This window comes from Leuresthes tenuis, unplaced genomic scaffold (assembly GCF_036924035.1).
Source record: "Leuresthes tenuis unplaced genomic scaffold, fLeuTen1.0.hap1 SCAF_10, whole genome shotgun sequence".
Taxonomy (NCBI): Eukaryota; Metazoa; Chordata; class Actinopteri; order Atheriniformes; family Atherinopsidae; genus Leuresthes; species Leuresthes tenuis.
In genome coordinates, this window is record NW_027325364.1 from 11592226 (window position 1) to 11608180 (window position 15955).

The 15955-nt window shown below is 42.3% G+C and overlaps 1 protein-coding gene across 5 annotated transcripts in view; it reads right to left on the reverse strand.

Annotated features, from left to right (window-relative positions):
• Nucleotides 1–7212, reverse strand: part of ddr1 (discoidin domain receptor tyrosine kinase 1) — a 49526-nt gene extending 42314 nt beyond the window's left edge. For 4 of the 5 annotated variants that reach the window (XM_072393977.1, XM_072393978.1, XM_072393976.1 and 1 more), the window contains exon 1: nt 6863–7212. The gene's annotated coding sequence lies outside the window, so the exon portion shown is untranslated. Of the gene's footprint in view, nt 1–5382; nt 5563–6862 lie in introns of those variants that run through there. The other variant, XM_072393975.1, reaches the window with a different exon arrangement.
• Nucleotides 7213–15955: the final 8743 nt, after the last annotated feature.

A 15955-nucleotide genomic window follows, 5' to 3' on the forward strand; every position in this document is an offset into this window, starting at 1 on the left:
GAAGTTATCTCCTACCTGAAAATTAACCTGTGCTGCTACTCTGAGGAAAAAAATAGCTTTGAGTTTGGCCTCAGCTGGAGCACAGGTGTAAAAAACCCCAGCAGGAATGAGGCAGCATTAGCTTGTTAATATGACGTTTTTGCAGCAGGGTGTGTTTGACACACTGGCTTTTTAGGGCTGCAGTGTGATGGTGAGCCACTGCCCAACTCCCTGAATTCAATTTGCACAGTCCCACTGCCACCTGTCAGAGAACAAGTGAGAGGGAGAGGGAAGGATAAGGTGAAAGGAGAGGCATGTGACAGCACAGTGCTATTCTCACATTGGGCAGTCAGAAAAACCGCTCCAAACAGATGAGCAGAAGATAGTCATGGAGGAAAAATTCCCAGCAGTAATCATACAGAGAAACTAGGAATGACAGAGCGAGCGTGGGACAAAAAGCAACTCTATGCCTCCAGGAGGTTGACAATTATTCATGCACTGAGCAGCTATTGAAATGGAGAGACAGGGAACAAGAGGAGGCATGGAGGTAGAGAAGGAGGTAAGTAGAGAGGGGTGAAGAGCAAAAAAAAGCACAGATCAGGTCAAACAGGAATGAGATCAGAGAGACTCAGCATTTTGAGCTGAAGTGAGAAAAACTGTGAGGCCTAACCCAGCCCTCTGACAGATGGCTCTTATTTTTCATAAATTACAACTCAGGAGAAGGCCTGTTTAATGTTTAGCAACCAGGTATATAGAGCATACAACAAAAATCTAATATAAACCCAAATTAAAGAAAATAAGTGGCAAAATGTTACGTGGTTGATAGAAAGTCTGGGCTTTGCTAAAACTAACCACACAAACACCTCTCTGTTATGAGCCTCAGGCACAGGTTGATACCTCTATCACGCTGGCAGTCCTCCTCCTCCCTCTCAGCAGAAAACGCCTCCTAAAAAGAGCTAAATTACACATCACATAACAGTTCCCTGATGTTAACGTACCCCTTCAAAGATGTGAAGGTAGAGACAGACATCCAGCCCACTCAGTGTGGCAGTTGTTGCAGCCAAAATTCATCATACGGAGAAAAGAAATATTGAAAAAGAAGGTAACCTTTGATGTTTAACACCGTTGTCTTCCATGTTCCGAGAAGGTTTCAAAAGCAGCTACTTTACCAGGAGCCATTACTGATTATTAGTAGTGTGCCGGACCACATGAGGTACAGCTTGTGCTGGCAGATCGGGTGAAAGCATAACCACACTGGGAGAATTTGAAATGAGGGGCAAGAGAGCAAACAGAGCCCATACGGGCTTTGAAATGTGCCTTCATCTTTTATAAGATTTGTCTTTTCCCAAAATGGACAGTCTCAACTTGAAGTAGTTTGCGAGATTGTGTCAGTGAGCACAGTTTACAGCTGGTTTCAGCTCACTGGAACCTGCTGGACTCCTTTCACACCATTGCCAAAACATCATACCGGGGAAAAGATTTTAATTAAACCTCTCGTGACCTCCAGAGTCTGCCGAATTACTTAAAATGAGGTCCTATCAATCAATTCCGGTTAAGCGTTTGAATTTGAAAATAAAATCTTGAGGCAGGGAGTTACAAAGAAGTGAGTTAAATGAACATCTCCAGCCTGCTCCTTGTCTCTGCTCTTTCTGCTAATAACACAACCCATTCGACTCCCCCACTGAGCTGTCAACAGTTGGCTTGTACTGTGTGTAATGTGGGTGCTGGCTTTTGACATGGAAGAAGAGAACATGGAATAAAAAAATCTTAAAAATATAGTAAGGGCTGTTAGTGCTGCAATTCTTTATGAATATTGCATCATTTCATAAAGTCGTGAAATGTATTACAGCACCGTTTAGGGCACCGTTACCTGTCGGCTTTTCGTACTTTACTGCTGAACCAAAGCGATAATGGAATGTCTTCAGACCCTTTCGAGTTTCCCTATTTTCCATCAGCTCCCCCCTTCACAGAGTTGTCCACAATGACAAGGCAATAACAGCTTTTCAGAGAGTTCTCAGTATGAGACACTTAGTTTTGACAAAACTGAGATCTGGTACATCTTATATCCATCAGCGAGAACCCTGACGTGTCTACAGTCCTTCTGTGCTGAAGTGAATTCACTGGACATAACTGGGAAAGGCACACACGTCGCCCATTAAAGGCAGCTGTGCCAAAGCTCAGATCTGGGGAAGTATGCCACAACTTTCTGCATCATTCAAAGTGTTTAAAATCACAACAGTGTATATTATTTTATATCTTTGGCTGCACATTTCAAAGTGTATCCTCTTTTGCTTCCTGGATCGTCCAAAAAGGGCTTCGAATTGCACAAGATGATTAGATAATAAGGCAGTTCCCAAAGGAGTCTATCTTTGAAGCCAGAAACGGAGCATCCCGTGATTATTATCATCCCTACAGTCAAACATGGCGGTGGCAATGTCACTGTTTTACCTTCAACGAGTTCTGGGAGATTATCAAGGAACATAGAAAAACAAACATGACGCAGTCCTTCACATTCCAGAGCGCTCAGGATCTCCAGAACAATAATAAGACAACGAGCTGAACAATGCTGTCGTGAAAACAAAGCTGTTACAAAGCCGGTTCCAGAGCTGGTGAGGTTTCAAGATAAGTCATCAACACATGCAAAAAGCTGTGCCTCCAGACCAATCGCTTCCCTTTGAAACATTTGAAAAATAGAGACATGGCTGTGTGGACAGTGAAGAGAGCCTCTTCTTTCTTCTATCCCTCTCAGAGTCAGAGATAATTGAAACGGTTTTACTTTCACTTAGAAGCATCTTCAAATGAGATAACGCAGCAGGTGGAAAGGCCTATGTAGCCTATGACGGAGATTGATTACTCTAAAGCTTATTCCTGCTGACTTTCAAAGACTTGGAACAAACGTGAATACATTTCTGCATTAAAATCATCACTGAACCATAAAGAATTGACTCTTTACCATTTTCTCATACAGCATATCAGTGTGCAGAACATTCATACTTAAGCTTTTAGAGAGAATACATTTACAATGAGCCCACTGACATATTTGAACCATTTTTATGTTTGCTCTTTGCTTGGTGCGGAGTGTATTTACAACAGCCAGTGTTGCATAAGGCAGAATAAGACTGAACCTAACTTAGCTGCCTCAGGGATACACCTGCAGCACAATAACTTCTTAAAATACACAATAAATCATCAGATCTAGTCCTGCTTTGATGATGTGGCTGTGATAGCTACCAGCTATGTTCATTTACACATTTACAGGGTCACACTTTCTTTTTTTTGCCAGCTTTCCTTCATGCTTTGATTGCAGCAGCTGTTTTTTTTTTCTCAGCCTGCTACAGTATTAAAATTATATGAGATTAAGATTTTAGTTTTGTTCTGTTTTGTTGGAAACTCCAGGTCCATGACTGAGTTTGGTCATCCGATACCAACAACAACCTTTTTTAAAAAAAAAAAAAAAAAAAAAAAAAAAAAAAAAAAAAACATGAACCCACACATATCCAGACTGGCAAAACCATTTTTTTACCCAACGCTTTTCACACCATTTAGCGAGATGTCCATTGTTAGGTTTCTTCAAGAAGATATGCTGCTTTGCAGCACAGTGTCCTGTGCTGACAGCAAATGTTGTGACCCGATGTGCACCATCCAACCTGGTTGAGTTTGACTGATTCTACAAAAATGAACGAGAAACTTCCTAAAGAGAGCAGGTTGTAGCTTTTAAGATCATTCCTAATGAGTAAAGGGTCTGAATACTAGTGTTTTTCCTTATAAACTAGCACCATTTTCTTTGTTATTCTGGGGAATTATGACCACTCATGCATAATATGATGAGAGAAAAGTGGAAAATTCGAGTGGTTCTGTAAATATTTCGTATTGACCGTGACAACCTGTAAAGAGGTATTTCTGTAAGTTCTTGCGCTATAATGAGACACAAAGCCAAGCTGACAAATTCTTTTGAGTAAAGTTTAACCCCAGCTCACATCTAAACGTTGCAATCTATCTCGAGCATCCTCGAAGGAAAGAGCAAACAGATAAATAATCACAGAGAGGATAGGAGAAGGGAGGCTGATGATAAAATAGATGAGCGGGGGGCGGAGGGGGATGAATGAAACATCTAGAGCTGCTTCAAAGGGAATGTAGAGATAGAAGATGAAGAAGGAGAATCTGTGCTCCACATTAGAAGTAGAGAAAGTGACAGATTGCCAGAATGATCTATTAGGGGATCAAAAGTATGCCTGATGTCTGTAGGGAAGGAGGGACAGGGGGATGAAGCAATGATATGAGAGAATTCAGGACTTTGGAGATGGAGATTCATGAGGAGGATATCAAGTCGATTTGAGAACTCTGACAACTAATGCCCAAGAAAATCCTGGATCCTTCTTTGAAGTCTCACCACCCCGAACATGATTAATTTGTTTGTCTGACAGTGTTGTTGAGCTTTCTACGCATGTGACCACACATTTGGCAAATGCAATTGAAAAGTCTAGACTTGAGGGAAATTGGTTTAGGAAGGCAGGGTGGCCAACAGAGTCTTTCTTGCAATTGGTTTCATTTCCCATTAAAGGAGGACTGCAGCGAATGAAGGCAAGTAACCGTGTCGTGTCTTTGGACTTCAATGAATTCTTCCACTGGCCTTTCCGCTCAGTCTGTCGGGAGCCAATTATGAGCAAACACAGACTTTCTGCCTAATACAAGATTCCTGCGAAAGACACAAACACACGGAGAGACTGTTCTTCTGTATTGAAAACACCATTATCAACATTGTGCTCTTTCATGTGGTTAAGTAGCCACATTAGTGCCTTTGCTATTAGGATCACGCAACTGTGCAAAACATGCCCTTCAGTTCTTGAGCAGAATCTGCAGTGACTGAACTGCAGTGATCCGACACAAATTCAAAGCTAAACCCCCTTTTGGGCTTTCTGTTCACGTCCACCTGCTGACAGTCTTTTCATAGTGGTCAACAACCAGAAAACACAATTCACAAAGGATAGTGTCCACCAAAACAATGGCCCCAGATAGAGAACAACAAACTGAGGTCAATGATCCACCACACTGAACCGGGGCTCCCATCTTAGAAAACTCCCCCGCTTCTGGTTGGATTAAAGCTTGCATGCATCAATGCGCCTTCGATCACAAAACAACAGCAATCATGCAACACCATCTTCAATTTTTTTTTCCTTGTCATGCATTTATAATCAAAATTAAAAATAAAAAACCTCTCCAGGACTCGAACTGCTCAGTTCGAACAGCCACTTTTCAGATACTGTTGGACAAATTACTTTCCTACATACTACATACTCCTCCACAAATCATCTTCAGCAAATAATGCCATTTTGCTCCCAAATCTGCCAGGTCAAATCAATAAAAAATAGTTCACAGAGTGTGTGCATGCACACTTGTACTCACAGAAGAGATCTATCCAACTATTTGAAATATTCGGCGTCTCCTTTGCTGGACTGCACAGCTGATAAAAAGCAGCTTTGCGTAGGCAATGTCTCTCGTGGGACGCTGTGGGAGAATTAGCAGCCAGATGCCCATTAGACGGTGATGCAGCACACATGTGCTTTCTGGGAGGGACTGTGCATCAATACTCCGAGATCCTCCTCAATTTATGCTCCTAAAGTCACTACAGAGGCAGAGAGGGAGGGACGGGGAGAGAAAATGGCATTTTATTGCCTCCATCTATTGGTGAATAGCACAGGCACCTCCACCTCCTCCTCCTCCCAACAGTTTAACAATACTACACCTCCTCCAGATTGCCTGCTCAGTCCACTGGCCAGCAAACAAGTCTACACCCACCGAAGCCCATTGTGAACTCCTCATCACTCAGGAACAGGCTGGCAACAGAGATGCATGCAATCACGTCCACATTTTCACCCCTCTTCAAAGAAATGTGCAGTTTTTGATTAGGACCAGTCCAGTTCTCAGAAACGTTTATTACACCACATGATCGATTCACTGCCTCCGCCCTTTTTCTTCTGATTCAAACTCAAACAAAAAGTGAACATCCTGTTCAAAGTCTAAACCGTCCAGCAGTTCATCCCCCAGAGTCTAAACTGTTTTCTGTATCAACACGGGCCTCCTCTCCAGCGGTAGGCTGTCCCGTGCTTGTTTCACGTTCGGTTCTGGGGGTCAGAAGTGAGGGAAATCAGAGATGAAGGTCTCTCCAGAGCGAGGTCACCTGTGGTGCCTTAAGGTCGCAATGGGTGTGATGACCACCAGCTGGATGTGTGGAGGTCATTATCAACGTTAGGAGTCATTCATCAGAGCTGCTGCAGTTTTTAAAGCTTGACATGACCCGGGGAATAACTGTTGTTTATCTGGAGGGGTTTGGAGAAGGAGGTGCAAAGCAAAGGAAGTGAAGGCAGGAGCCAAGCCCATGTTACGCTTTGGGACTTGAGGTCCTTGAGGTCCGATGAGACGAAGTGAAGTTTTTAAATTGATGAGGGGTGAGGACTGACTAAAGAAATCCAATGTGAGAAATAGATGTGTGAAAGCGGTTAACGCGTCTCGTCCAAAAACATGACTGGATAACGTTTCTGTGGCATGCTGTGGAAGTCTAGACCATGATGTACACTATCAGAATACTTCGTTTGGGTCGTCGGTAGATGCAAAAATGAGGCCGCTGCACAAAGACGGCAGCAGACGCGGCGCAACGAGACCTCTTGCGCGCCTCCAGTGAGCCCGTGGCCGGTGTCCAGTGCCGCAGCACCCGGATCTCACCGAGACTTACAGACGCCTTGCCACAAAGTGAGAGGCAGACAGACATTCACACAGTCAGACAGCTGGAAATATCCGCCGCAATATTATCATAGTCGCTTATTATGGAGTAAAGCGCAGTGAGAAGACAGGCGCGGAGGATTTACACGAGTACGTCTGTACTTACCTAAAAAACGGAGAGAAGTGCGCTTCGACGGCAGTCCAAACTTCGGGATTAACAGTGCGTCTAGAAAACAGTGCCCAGAGCAACGCGGATCCACAGAATAATTCAGAATAATCCCAAAAGCGCCCCGAGGCAGCAGTTCAGTGAACGACCTCAGCCAAAACTCAGAAAACAAGAAAAAAAAACTCGCAAAAACGCACTGGCTGATATTAGATTTTCACTTGACACTGTACAGATACGTGCCTTTAAAAGTCCTAAACGAAGAGGGGAAATATTGCAAACTCGAATTTGACCGTCAACGGTCTCTGCGCTCCGACCCCTCGTTGAATGTGCAACCCGGACCCACCGCCTGCTCTTCGGGCTCTGCAGCCAGGCCAGCAGGCGCCGCCAGGTGCTCATTTACATAACTGCACCGGCTGTGTCCAATCACAGCTGCGAGCAAGGTGTCTCATTGAATATTCCAGCACGAAGCTCATCCAATCAGAGCCTTCGGTGGGAGGGAGTTGTGAGCCCGAGCAACACTAAAAAAAAAACGCAATCCAATATATAGACAATACTCTTTTCAGCACAGCAATGGAAAAAAATCGGGAATATGTCATTTGATACTGAAGCAGTTATCGTTTTGCATGTTAGAAACTGTGTCTGTGGTGTTTTAAAGCAGTTTTTTGACAATATAAACTTTGAAACGCTTCCAATAATCGGTCCTACCTCTCAGCATCTGGCAAGGGCCAATCAGTGTGGACCCGCAGCTCTCAGCCTTAGTATTTACCTCCAAAGGAAACTTTTATTACAGAGTATTGGTTGTGTAACTGTATACCATTACTGCCTCTGGGCTATAATGACTCAGATTGAAGGGTGTGCAGTAAAAAGCACCAACAGAGCTGGAACCAGGACAGTTGTTGATATGGGACCCCGAGGTAGAGCTGAATTGAGTCGGGATTTGATGTCTAAAAAGAGACACGAGAAATGTCCTGCTGCAAAACATAAAAGTCCAACCAAACAGACTGGGAAATAGGCTTCAAAGCAGGTACAGTGCTTGCTGGTACTTGTCTGGCTGGAGGTGGAGGGAAATTTTAGCTGGAGCTCAATCAGCAGCAAGGGACAATAAAGGTCATTTACACACTTCAAGCTCCACCTTGGATAAACTGGAGGGGGAGATCAACTTGGCACACTCTTTAGCAGCTTTCAGTGTGTCTTAGGGTTTGTGTTAATGTTTAAACTTGCACTTTTTCTCCTCTCATGTTTTAAAAGGGTCAGCTCTGCCCATAAATCCAGTGTTTTGGATAAAGATTGCCCCAGAGAAGTACAGGATTCGTGCCAGGCAGTGGCCCCTTTACTCATATTTCTGAGGGGAATTTTTGACATTTTATTGCATTTATTCAAGAGCTGTAGTTCCCAGTTAGTTGTCTGACAAATTGTAGACGTCAGTCTAACATACCACCATGTGTTTGATATTATGATAATGTGGGAAATAGGACTATGTAACAACAACAACGTGAACTGCACTTCCTTACACACAGATGAAAAGCTTTCTATTTGTCAGGGAATGCTCAAAATATATTTAACATTTCTCCCGTGAATCTCTGACTTTTTTGTTTCTGCTTCACTTATGCTACCTTTTCCACTCCCCCTTCCTCACCCTTTCACCTCCCACCCTCCCTACCAGCCTTTCCAACTTTCTTTGTCCCTGAGAAGACTTGAGTTGGACTTTCATCTGGTCTGTCCTCATTCTCCCCGCATATCATTAACATTCTCTCGTTGCTTTTCAGTTCAGAGATACACCGAACCAAGAGCTCTTCTTTCACTGTGTTGAAGCTTTCTTCCTCCTTGTTACATACAAAATAATCTCCTGTTTCTGTGTCTGTTTCTGTATAAACTTCTTTCTCCAGTTCTGCTGCTAAACAAACATGTAGTTAATCTGTGAATTAAAGGGATAGTACAGGTATCTCTATAAAATATTTGATAGTTATTATGCATGACATCATCCAACTGATTCCCAGAAATGATCCTGCTGATGAGTGCAGTAATTCTCCGCTCTTGTTATTCTTCTCCCCAAAGCTTTTGCCTTCTCTTTTCAGCTCTTTCTATGGTGCGCATCGTCCAATTGGCTCTGCTTTGTTCGTTGTCCAGGCAACTGAAAATCCCCAGGCAGAATTGATGACCTTTTTAAGCATTATTTCTGCCCTGTGCCATCTCTATCCTACTCTTTTTGTGTCTCACTTTCGCGTTGGCATGATGCTATCCATATTTTTGTTTCTACCTTTTTCACAAAACACTCAGATTCTCTGTTGAGTTCTGGTTTGCTACTAAACCCCTTTCCTCCCTCATCCCTCCTCCCTCCCTTTGAGTGAAAACCAGTGGAGCATAAAAAGCAGGTCTGATCCTGTGAGGAATTCACACAGTGTGAAAGATGAACAGGGAGGGGATGAAAGAGGAAAAGTTATATTGCACTTGTGAGGCAGCAACAACGAGAAACCACTTGGTGCCATAGGTAAGAAAAGTAGAAAGAAAGGGAAAAGATTGAATAACCTGATGTATCAATTGTCTGTCAAGAGGATAAAAAGGGTGGTTTTAAGAGAAAGAAAATGTTAAAAGTAACAAGAAAGTTTTACTTCTGGAAAAGGTTAATGCATTCAGTGGGAAATTACCATTTTTATCAAAAACTTTGTTTTAAGAGGAATGACAGATGATCTATTGCCTATCACTGTGGAAATGCAGCTCAAATTGATCATCTCTCTGACATAAAAAAGCACAAACATCTGAATTAGAAATGGAAACGTTCACTATAAAGGCATTTCATGGGACAACACACACTCTCTCTTAACTCAAGCAGCCTGTCCACCTCCTGTTGTGGTCTGACAGCTGTGCAGGGCTGCAGGATTCAGACAACACAGATCAGTTGCAGAATGTGAGGCTTGCAGTATGTTGGGAACCAGGGTAAAACCACATACCAGGCATTCTCTCCTCTGAAACATCCCTGCCAGGGTCTTCTTTACTGGAAATGCTCAAACCCAATAAAAGTATCCAGTTTGTGGAGTTTCCAAGTCCATTTCACAGCAAAATACATTATTTTTTCACATGCATGTGTGTCCTCAGGTCCGTGTTTTGGGTGAACATTCATGTATTCATTTGTGACAGTGTGCACATGTGTCTGTGTGAGTGTACAACCTCACACCCACCCCTGTATTCCCCCCTAATGTATGTTTACTGTGACTATCAGTGTCACAGGCCTGGAGCAGGTTGTATTTGATTGGCCCTTGGAGAGGATCTGGGAGCTCAGAGGTGTCATGGGGTCATTGGGTCAGTGTCTGCTCCATGGGAAGGTTCCTGTTTGGGGTGGGGGGGTGGCAGTGGGCATTACAGACCCTGGAGCATTCTTTTTAGGTGTTTGGTGAAGAAAATATTCACAATAGCTCCTCTCAGTTTTCAGACAGTTCTCTGATTATTCCGTTGTCTTGCTATTTTTGGATTCCAGATTGTATCTGAACTTTCTTAACAAGACACCTTATTAAGAAAAAGACCTTCTCGTCAAACTTACAGCTCCATGAAGCTGTGATTAGGCTAACTTCAATATCCCAATGTTTGCTAATTAATACTCCAGCTAAAGTACAGCTAAAGCTGTGGGGAATATCATCAGGTATTTGGTCATAAAAAACTATTTTTTTCAAAAGTTGGTATTTAAATTAGATTAAAAGTAAGAAAGTAATGACTTTTTAAAAAGTTGGTGCAGAGACATGTTTACCACTGTACTGCATCACTTCGTCTTTTAAGAATCCTCTCGAAGCTGTAAGGACCTGAGGGACTCATTTCTCTTTCTTTGTCATGTCTTCCTATTCACAATGCTCCAAATATTTTCAGTGGGCGACGGGTCTGAACCGTTGACAAGTCAGTTTAGTATAAAAAGTAATTTACTACAGAATCGCGCGATCCAAAATTGGCTGAAATGTGGCTAAAATAAACAAGAACTTCCCACGAAAAAGACACACAAATGGCAGTATATTTGTTCCAGAACCTGTAGATATAGTGCAGTATTGATTATATTCCCGCACATCTAAAATTTGTCCATATAATTTGAACTGGACAATGTAAACATAGTTTCTCCCCTTTAGACTAGAGGATGTGGTGTCTCTAATTTCCAGAATGATTCAAAAATTGCTTTTTTCAGAACGCAGGACTGTTTTCTACTTCACTTCAGTTCATGAACTCAGGCCCAGAGAGATTATGCATGTAATTTCTTTGCATAGCAGAGTTTTAACTTGCATCTGTGAACACAATGATGAACTGTGTTCACTGACAAAGATAAGCAGTTTTCTAGAGCTCATCCTGAAAATTCCCATAGAATTGTGTCCGCGTCTCACTTTCAATTCTGGCTATTGGCCTTTCCTCTCTTGTAAAGGAGATTTCTCAGGGTTTCAAGGATAAAAAACAATCATCGATGATTGTTGATAAAATCCCCAAACTTTTGGCAACCTTACTTTGAAGAAATGCTCTCTTTTTCAAAGATGTCCTGTTTAAAGCAAAAAATGTTTAACAATAATATGATAGGAGCACACACGTTAGAGAATACATAAAAGCAACTGAAAATACATTAAAAATATACATTGTGATAAAACAGAAAGACTTTGTTTTCACAGATGTGAACGCATTAAATCTTGAAATACTCTCTTTGGGATGCTGCTTTTACACCCAATCCCGTTACTGACCTGTTGCCAATGACCTAATTCACTATGAGATGCTTTGCCAAGCTGTGTTTTCTGGCAGTATACAACTTTTTCCTTCTTTCATTTCCTGTGTACCAACTATTATAAAATTCATTGCTAGCTTTATTTTCAACATGAGCATATATCTCAAAAGTAAACAACACAATTTAAGTTTAACAGTTTGAAGGTTGCCTTTTTACTTGGATGAAGTCATTTATCAATAGTTTCAATGTTTTTGGCAGCTCTGTTGTAAAATATGGTCATGAACAAACTGAGAATCAGAGGTGATGAAGCCTCTTAAATTACAATGGTAACATGAATGGTTTTACTAAAAATCCTAGAAATCTGTCTCTTTGTTATAAAAATGAGTTAATTTGAAATCCCAAACGCCACCTCCACCATCAGTATGTGCCTCATGGTGGCAGTAGAGGAAAAGTCACATGGTCACCAAAGTGGGAAATTTCCTCTCTCAAGGAAACATGAATGTCTTCCAAAATTCATGCGAATACATCCAACTGCTCCCACCTGGACCACCGCAGAGAACTCAGCAACAGTACCAAAGTCGTTCAGCATGCAGGTTTCAATTAACCTTACAAGAGGAATCCCACTTTTTCTGAAGCATTTACATTCTGCCTCTGCAAACAAAACATTTCTTACATATCAAAAAAGTACTTTTATCAGATAATTATGTGGCTGGCAGCAGCCTCTATCAAAGCCATCCAAGTATCTGCTGGATGAATTCCATCCTGCCTGTAGTGTCCTTGTGATCCTGCAGATCATGTGAGTGAAGTGCGATGAGCTCAGTGTTGTTGTCACGGGGAATTTGGGAGGGTGGGGGGAGGTGGGATTGTGGAGCGTAGGGGCAGGGACGTCAGGGGTCTCTGGACACCCTCTCAGCTGTAGCATTGCACTTGTGCCTCATCTTCCTCATGTTTGGAGGGGGGTGGTTGCAGACTCCTTTTAGGTGTCATATTTCTCTCCCCCCTTCAGAAATCCCCTGCTATTTATCTGCACACACATCTGACAGCGTGGAGTACAGCCTCTGCGATGGCATTTGGGAGGCTCCTCTACAACTGTTGTCCTCTGTCAATCCAGCTTCTATAGGATTTCACTTCCCTTTTCCTCTCTCCTTTCCTTCCTATGTTTCCCAACTGTCTGAATGAATGTCATTTCTTTCTTTCCAACAATGTTTTGGAAATATTTCGTTCTTTGTCTGGCCCTCCATCTTACTGCTTTTACCAATGACATGTTTAGTAGTTCCACTCCCTTGGTCTATAACGGAAACAGCAGTTAAAGTTCCATGCCTTGCTCCCAGGGTCTTTGTGAGAAGATATATTATTATAGCTATCCTTTAATTATTTTAACTAATATTTATATTGGCCACAGCCTAAAAGATTAATAAAACCCAGGCTTGCGTTCTTCATCGCCAAGTCTGATCTTCTTCCCTGGGATCTCAAAATCTCCCGCCCTGTTTTTAAACCTTCGGGCCGACTGTTGCTGGCTCGTTCCAGTAAGAGTGAATGCAGCGTCGGACTGGCAGGCCCCAGAGACAGGATGGGTTGATGGGTGGGAGAGGAGGGTGAGGACAGAGGAGGTGTGGGGAGGACTCAGAGGGGTGCAAATGAGTGCCATTGCAATGCAGTGAGAGGTGGTGCTAAAAATACCTACTGACACATGGGCTCCGACACACAAGCAGGGTCACAGACAAACACAATCCAGTAACCAAAGAGGTCTCATTCATGCATCACCGGGCAGAGAAACACTCACAAGAGAACAGAAGCAGTCATTGACACCCATCAAACTGGAAACTCACACATTCAAAGCACCAGTTTATTAATTAAATACATAACTCTACATCCACATACAGTAAAGCTAAACTACTAAACACAGAATCCCTCTGAGTTTGAACTGGCAAGGCTTTGTGTTTTCACAGAGCTCTGTGTCGAACGGCGAGCAGACCCTTTCCACACTTAAGCATGAGTCCTCTGAACAAACAAACCCAGCTACCATATTGTGACCCTGTACGGGAGGAATATGGGAAAGCTGCTTTGTACACAATGTGTGGAAAGTTCACCATGGCAAATATTGCTTTTAGGCTTGCCCCATACTGACATACTGCTGGGAAAGTTTGCTAGTCATTGATTACTTGAAGAAAAGAGAAACTTGCTGTCTGGCTTTTGTCCCTGTTTGCAGTCTGCAGAGCCCTTACAAACATGGGTGTGGTACCTGTGTGAGCTCATATTGTTAAGCCACTGTGTGTGGATATCTATTTTTGCTGTCTTCACACTGAAGTTCCACTTCCATTGTGAGTTAAAGTCCCCCATTTAACAAGTATTATAACCAAGATTAACTTAAGTTATGAAAGTTTTCCTTTTGCAGACTCTGCTAGAGAGGTACATTATACATTATATTCATGCTTTGATATATATGAAGCATTCCACTGTTGTGTCTGGTTGTGATAGATGAAAGATAAAGCTGAACATATGAAAGTCGAGGGTTTTGAATAAAGCTCTGCTTCACTAATTCTTTATTTCTAGCCTTCTGTTTTCATTAGATTGTTTAGCCTATTTAAACAGTTATTTGAAACCAAATTCGGGGAAAGTTGCATCTAAAATTTTCCCTTTTCTTTTTAATTGTAATTTCAAGTTATTTAATGTAAACCTGAACACATGAGTAAAGCCCAACCCCAATTCCACTTCTTGACACTACGCCTATGTTTTGCTTGGCTAGGGTGGCCCTCTTCTTTAAGATATCTCGTCTTCTGAATGGTTTAGATGACCCACAAGCTACTCCTTGATCCCCTAAAGAAAAGGGGCACCCTATCCCTCCAAAATGAATGTGTAAGGTCAAATTGTAGGGCCAGGGGCAGGAAGTGGGGTTGGGCTAAACTAAAGAAGAAAAGACAATATTTTATAGTGAAGTTGAACAATACATGGACATTAAAATAAATACTTAATATTCAAATGATACTGTTCTCACGCATTTTATTTGAGTAAATGTATGTAATTACTTACGTCACTGTTGTTTATGGTAATGGAAACAAATCACAGAGGAAGCAATGCAAGACATCCAATCCTTACTACCTCCCACAGCGCTACTGCAGCAACAGAGGGGGGACAACTGCCCGAGTTGTAAATCAGTGTGTGTCTGTATCTGAGAGAGAGTATAACTTATTGTGTATTGACTCTATGCAGACTGGGAGAAACAAATAAGGATCAGACGTGACCTACATGAAAAAAAAGAAAAGAAAATTGCCTTACTCCCCTGTTGGATAGCTGTGGCTTCTTCACATTCTAATAACAAACACACACAAGACAGCTGTGTATAAACGACAGCATGCACACAAGTAATAGTTTGTGACCCAACCTTTCAGAAGGTGATAAAGCTGGGCATGGTTGTGATATCATGTTACACATACACACTATTAACACCACAAATGAGAAGCCTGCAGGTCTGTGCACCTGACTATTAACTGCAGCAAAAGCTCCCATATATATTTCTGCTGGCTTTGATAGCCCTCTAGTGACCGCAGGAGTGTACCGGCCAGCGGAGATATACGTGCATCATTTTCTATAATAAGGCTCTTAGTAGTTTGGCTGTTCTCACACAGCCAACTGGGACACTTAATTTTAGTTTCTGTCTTTAAAGAGAACAAACTTGTTGTCCTGAAAGCTTTTAACAACTTTCCTTGGACACCAGTATGTGTGTGTCTACACTGCTCAGGGGAGAAGCATAAACCAGACTAATGAATATTTCTACTCTGCTTATGCTCTGGCTCTCTCATGAAACCAATTTATTCCTCCCCAGTCTCGCCCACACGTTAGCTGGGGTCACACAGAGAGCAGGAATGGGGCAAATACAGTATATCCAGGGATGGGGGCAAAGGGGGAAAGAGAACAAGAGTCCCGACAACAACCTGATTGCGTCATGCGAAAGCTTTCCAAAGACGAAAAAACAACAACCCAAAAATGATTAAATTCAACCCACATGGGTATTGCTATTGCGGCCGATGCTGGCCACAAAGCTACTCAACACAGCAGAATTTAATTAACAGTTTTAAAATTTATGGTGTCATGCCCCAGTAAATCTGGGGTCTTTGTCTGGCTGTAATTACTGCCATACAGGTTTGAAGGCCACAACATAGTTAGAACTCTGACTGGGGAAATTAAGCAGCTCCCAGCTCCGCCAGTGAATCAGAAACTATTCCAGATGATTTCTCACTTCCCCCTTCAGAGTTTATTCATCTCATCAGCAAATAGCTTCTCTGAATAACATACAAGATGGCACTGAGTCCAAATGATGCAAAACAAGGGGGTTTCCACCCACTTCCATCTGTAAATAATGATTATGGCAATCCTCAGAGGTGATTATCATCACACTGGCTCAGCTTGCTCGT